We start from the raw sequence: 6,651 nt of genomic DNA on the forward strand, positions 1-6,651 counted from the left end.
ACACAAGAGCATGTTCTTTCCAGCAGGCATCTTAATCCTCCGTGATCCTTTAGCATCAGTGAAAACAGCCACGAGATAAAACTTCCATTTACGTCCTGCAGGAACCTTAACCCCTTCGCTGCCAGGCCTTTTCCCCTCCTGTGCTACGCCTTTTTTGGGCTATTTGGGGTAGTGCGCCATGAGGCCCCTGTAACTTTTTGACCACATAAGGTATCCACGCCAAATTTGCTTCCTTTTCTTCCAACATCATGGGGATTCTAAAGGTACTCAGGGTTTGTGGATTCTCCTAGAGGGGTCACAGAAATGAGCCAAAATACAGCAACATTTTGTTTTTTTTCGGAAAAATGGGAAAAACGGGCTGCAAATGAAAGCATCTGGGTTTTTCCCTGCAAATGTTATCACAAAAGGGTTTGTGGGGTTGAAATCAGCATTTTCCCAGCTTCTCGGGGATACCAGACTTTTGTCAGAAACCCAACATTTTTTACACAGTTTTGGCATTTTTCTGGGACATAGCCTATTTTTGCTATTTTTTGTGCTTTTGACCTCCTTCCAGTTAATGGCAGAAATGGGTACAAAAGCAATAATGGATCCTGGAAAGCTATACATTTTCGAAAGGAAGACAAAATTGTGAATTCAGCAAGGGGTCATTTGTGTAGATCCATCAAGGTTTTTTTATAGAAACTAACAGTTAAATATAGGATAAATTGAAAATTAGTTGAAAAAAACAGCATTTTGTGTCAACGTTTTCACCTGTAACTTCATCTAATTATGACAGCTCTTTAAAAAGCAATATACCATTACATCCGTTGGACATTACTGGTTGTGGGGATATATAGGACTTGTAGGTTCACCAAGAACCCGACGAACCCAGAGCCAAAAACTGAGCAGCAACTTGCAATGGTTTTTTATTATGTACCGGGTATATAGTAATTATTCTGTAAAAATGTGTACATGGAAAAATCGGTATGAAAGACACCCATGTATTTCTGAAATGGGAACAAAATATAGAGTTTAGAAACAGTAGATATTTGCACATTTCTGAAATTGGGAATACTCATACTAGCATGAGAATTATCAGTCATTTTTTAGAATGACTTCTTTTTTACACAAAGTCTTCCATTTGGAAGGCAGAAATGCATCGAAAGTCAATAGGTAATAACAGTTCCTTTACAAACCTGAATTACCCTAAGTCTCCCGATAAAAATGGTACCTCACTTGTGTGGGTTGGCCCAGTGCCCGCGACAGGAAACGGCGCAAAACGCAACGTGGTCACAACTCAATATCGCAGTGAAAATTTACCCTTTTTTGGCAAAGTGCCTAGCTCTAGTTTTTGAACCCTAGCTCTGCGGGCACCTTGGGAAACCTAGCAAACCTATACATTTTTGAAAACTAGACACCCAGGGGAATCCAGGATGGGGTGACTTGACTGCCTCCCACCAGGGTCTGTTACCCAGAATCCCTTGCAAACCTAAAAAATTGTCCAAAAAAACACATTTTCCCCACATTTCTGTAGTGGAAAGTTCCGGAATCTGCGTGGATCCAAAAATTTCCACCCACCTTGCGTTCCCCAAAGTCTTACGAGAAAAACGGTACCTCACTTGTGTGGGTCGGCCTAGTGCCCGCGACAGGAAACGGCGCAAAACGCAACGTGGTCACAACTCAATATTACAGTGAAAATGTACCCTTTTTTGGCAAAGTGCCTAGCTCTAGTTTTTGAACCCTAGCTCTACGGGCACCTTGGGAAACCTAGCAAACCTATACATTTTTATAAACTAGACACCCAGGGGAATCCAGGATGGGGTGAATTGACTGCCTCCCACCAGGGTCTGTTACCCAGAATCCCTTGCAAACCTAAAAAATTGACCAAAAAAACACATTTTCCCCACATTTCTGTGGTGGAAAGTTCCGGAATCTGCGTGGATCCACAAATTTCCACCCACCCCGCGTTCCCCAAAGTCTTACGAGAAAAACGGTACCTCACTTGTGTGGGTCGGCCTAGTGCCCGCGACAGGAAACGGCGCAAAACGCAACGTGGTCACACCTCAATTTCGCAGTAAAAAATGACCCTTTTTTGGCAAAATGTCTAGCTGTAGTTTTTGAAGCCTAGCTCTGCGGGCACCTTGGGAAACCTAGCAAACCTATACATTTTTGAAAACAAGACACCCGGGGGATTCCAGGGAGGTATGGCTTGCGTGGATCCCCCAACATTTCCTTACCCAGAATGCACTGCAAACCTCAAATTTAGCTGAAAAAATCACCTTTTTCACACATTATTGTGTGGGAAAGTTGTGACATCACCGGGCTGACACAAATTTCCTACCACCCAGCGTTCCCCCGGGTCTCCCGATAAAAACGGTGCCTCACTCGTGTGGGAGGCCCAAGTACCCGCAACAGGCAAGGCCCCAAAACGTATTGAGGCGACATGAAAATTGCCTACCTCAAAACGACCTGGTTTTGCAAGGGGGGTCACCTGGGTTTTTGGCCGGTGCTCGGCGGCCACCTAGGGGAACCTACCAAACCCACACTTTTCTGAAAACTAGACACCCGGGGGATTCCAGGGAGGTATGGCTTGCGTGGATCCCCCAACGTTTCCTTACCCAGAATGCCCTGCAAACCTCAAATTTAGCTGAAAAAATCACCTTTTTCACACATTTGTGTGTGGGAAAGTTGTGGCATCACCGGGCTGACTCAAATTTCCTACCACCCAGCGTTCCCCCGGGTCTCTCGATAAAAACGGTGCCTCACTCGAGTGGGAGGCCCAAGTACCCGCGACAGGCAAGGGCCCAAAACGTATTGAGGCGACATGAAAATTGCCTACCTCAAAACGACCTGGTTTTGCAAGGGGGGTCACCTGGGTTTTTGGCCGGTGCTCGGCAGCCACCTAGGGGAACCTACCAAACCCACACATTTCTGAAAACTGGACACCCGGGGGATTCCAGGGAGGTATGGCTTGCGTGGATCCCCCAACGTTTCCTCACCCAGAATGCCCTGCAAACCTCAAATTTAGCTGAAAAAATCACCTTTTTCACACATTTGTGTGTGGGAAAGTTGTGGCATCACCGGGCTGACTCAAATTTCCTACCACCCAGCGTTCCCCCGGGTCACTCGATAAAAACGGTGCCTCACTCGAGTGGGAGGCCCAAGTACCCGCGACAGGTAAGGGCCCAAAACGTATTGAGGCGACATGAAAATTGCCTACCTCAAAACGGCCTGGTTTTGCAAGGGGAGTCACCTGGGTTTTTGGCCGGTGCTCGGCGGCCACCTAGGGGAACCTACCAAACCCACACATTTCTGAAAACTAGACAGCCGGGGGATTCCAGGGAGGTATGGCTGGCGTGGATCCCCCAACGTTTCCTTACCCAGAATGTCCTGCAAACCTCAAATTTAGCTGAAAAAATCACTTTTTTTACACATTTGTGTGTGGGAAAGTTGTGGCATCACCAGGCTGACACAAATTTCCTACCACCCAGCGTTCCCCCGGGTCTCCCGATAACAACGGTGCCTCACTCGTGTGGGAGGCCCAAGTACCCGCGACAGGCAAGGGTCCAAACCGTAGTGCGCCTCAACAGGCAAGGGTCCTAAACGTAGTGCGCCTCACTACGTTTTGGGCCCTTGCCTGTCGCGGGTACTTGGGCCTCCCACACGAGTGAGGCACCGTTTTCATTGGGAGAGCCGGCGGAACACTGGGTGGTAGGAAATTTGTGTCAGCCCGGTGATGCCACAACTTTCCCACACAAAAATGTGTGAAAAAGGTGATTTTTTCAGCTAAATTTGAGGTTTGCAGGGCATTCTGGGTAAGGAAACGTTGGGGGATCCACGCAAACCATACCTCCCTGGAATCCCCCGGGTGTCTAGTTTTCAGAAATGTGTGGGTTTGGCAGCCCCCACCCCTATTGTTTTTTTTTATAAAACTTCCCTGGTGTCTAGTGGGCTTTTTACCCCCCCGGGGGGGCAAAAAGAATAAATTGCGCCAAATTTACATGGGGGAGCAAAGGCCCTTGCCCAAGGGGCCGCTCCCCCTTCCCTGGTGTCTAGTGGGTGGATCCCTGCTTGGGGATCGCCCTCCATTCTCCCCTTTCCAACGATACCTCTCCCGTCTTTCTACGTGCTCAGGGGGCTGAGATAGGTAGAAAGTGAAACCTGAAATGAGCCTCTTGGCTCATTTCAGTTTCACTTTCACTGTAATGACGTCGGCGCGACGTGCGCGCCGATCGTCATTACAGTGAAAGGGGGGGGGGGCCTCGGGAGCTGGGGAAGCTCTTCCCCAGCTCCCGAGGCTATTTTGGCTGAAAGGGAATCCCTCTGGTGCGGGAATCCCTCTGGTGCCCGCACCAGAGGGATTCCCTAGGGAATGCACCATGACGAGATGGTCTCGTCATGGGCACAGCGCGACTGTGCTCCATGACGAGACCATCTCGTCATGGGCACACAAGGGGTTAATCGCCAATGTTTTTTACTGTTGCCTGAAAACCTCTGAACACATAAGGACATGTTCTTTGCAGCAGGCATTTTAATCCTCTGCGCTACTTTAGCATGAGTGGAATCAGCCACTAGATAAACTTCCAATCTCTCTCCCACAGAAACATTAATTGCCGAGGTTACCTTTGCATTTTTATTGTCGCCTGAAAACCTCTTGATACACAAGGACATGTTCTTTGCAGCAGGCATCTTAATCCTCTGTGATCCTTTAGCATCAGTGGAAACAGCCACGAGATAAAACTTCTTTTACCGTCCTGCAGGAACCTTAATCGCTAAAGATACCTTGACATTTTTATTGTTGCCTGAAAACCTCTGAACACACAAGAGCATGTTCTTTGCAGCAGGTATCTTAATCCTCTGCGCTACTTCAGCATGAGTGGAAACAGCCACTAGATAAAACTTCCATCTCTTTCCCCCAGGAACTTTAATCACCAAAGTTACATTTACATTTTTATTGTTGCCTGAAAACCTCTGAACACACAAGGACATGTTCTTTGCAGCAGGCATCTTAATCCTCTGTGCTACTTCAGCATGAGTGGAAACAGCCACTAGATAAAACTTCCATCTCTTTCGCGCAGGAACTTTAATCGCCAAAGTTACCTTTACATTTTTATTGTTGCCTGAAAACCTCTGAACACACAAGAGCATGTTCCTTGCAGCAGGTATCTTAATCCTCTGCGCTACTTCAGCCTGAGTGGAAACAGGCTCTAGATAAAACTCCCATCTCTCTCCAACAGGAACTTTAATCGCCAAAGTTACCTTTAGATTTTTATTGTCGCCTGAAAACTTATGATCACACAAGAGCATGTTCTTTGCAGCAGGCACCTTAATCCTCTGCGCTACTTTAACATGAGTGGAAACAGCCACTACATAAAACTGCCATCACTCGAGCAGGACCATTAATCGCCAAAACTACCTTTACATTTTTATTGTTGCCTGAAAACCTCTGACCACACAAGGACATGTTCTTTGCAGCAGGCATCTTAATCCTCTGCGCTACTTTAGCATGAGTGGAAACAGCCACTAGATAAAACTTCTGATCTCTCTCCCACAAAAACATTAATTGCCGAGGTTACCTTTAAATTTTTATTGTTGCCCAAAAACTTACAGACACACAAGGTTCTTTGCAGCAGGCACATTTATCCTCTGCACTACTTTAACATGAGTAGAAACAGTCACTAGATAAAACTCCCATCTGTCTCCAGCAGTATCAGTAATCGCCAAAGTTACCTTTACATTTTTATTGTTGCCTGAAAACCTCTGAACACACAAGAGCATGTTCTTTGCAGCAGGCATCTTAATCCTCTGCGCTACTTCAGCATGAGTGGAAACAGCCACTAGATAAAACTTGCATCTCTCTCCAACAGGAACTTTAATCGCCAAAGTTACCTTTACATTTTTATTTTTGCCTGAAAACTTACAGACACATAAGGACATGTTCTTTGCAGCAGGCATCTTAATCTTCTGCGCTACTTTAGCATGAGGGAAAACAGCCACTACATAAAACTTCCATTTCCGTCCTGCAGGAACCTTAATCGCCAATGTTACCTTTACATTTTTATTGTTGCCTAAAAACTTACAGACACACAAGGACATGTTCTAAGCAGCAGGCACCTTAATCCTCTGCGCTACTTTAGCATGAGTGGAAACAGCCACTATATAAAACTGACATCACTCAAGAGCAGGACCATTAATCGCCAAAACTACCTTTACATTTTTATTGTTGCCTGAAAACCTCTGAACACACAAGGACATGTTCTTTGCAGCAGGTATCTTAATCCTCTGCGCTACTTTAGCATGAGTGGAAACAGCCACTAGATAAAACTTCTGATCTCTCTCCCACAAAAACATTAATTGCCGAGGTTACCTTTACATTTTTATTGTTGCCTAAAAACCTCTGAACACACAAGGACATGTGCCTTGCAGTAGGAATCTGAATCCTCTGTGATCCTTTAGCATTAGATGAAACAGCCACTAGATAAAACTTCCATTTACGTCCTGCAGGAACCTTAATCGCCAATGTTATCTTTACATTTTTACTGTTGCCTGAAAACCTCTGAACACATAAGGACATGTTCTTTGCAGCAGGCATTTTAATCCTCTGCGCTACTTTAGCATGAGTGGAATCAGCCACTAGATAAACTTCCGATCTCTCTCCCACAGAAACATTAA

This window comes from Triturus cristatus, chromosome 1_1 (assembly GCF_964204655.1).
Source record: "Triturus cristatus chromosome 1_1, aTriCri1.1, whole genome shotgun sequence".
In the NCBI taxonomy this organism is placed as follows: domain Eukaryota; kingdom Metazoa; phylum Chordata; class Amphibia; order Caudata; family Salamandridae; genus Triturus; species Triturus cristatus.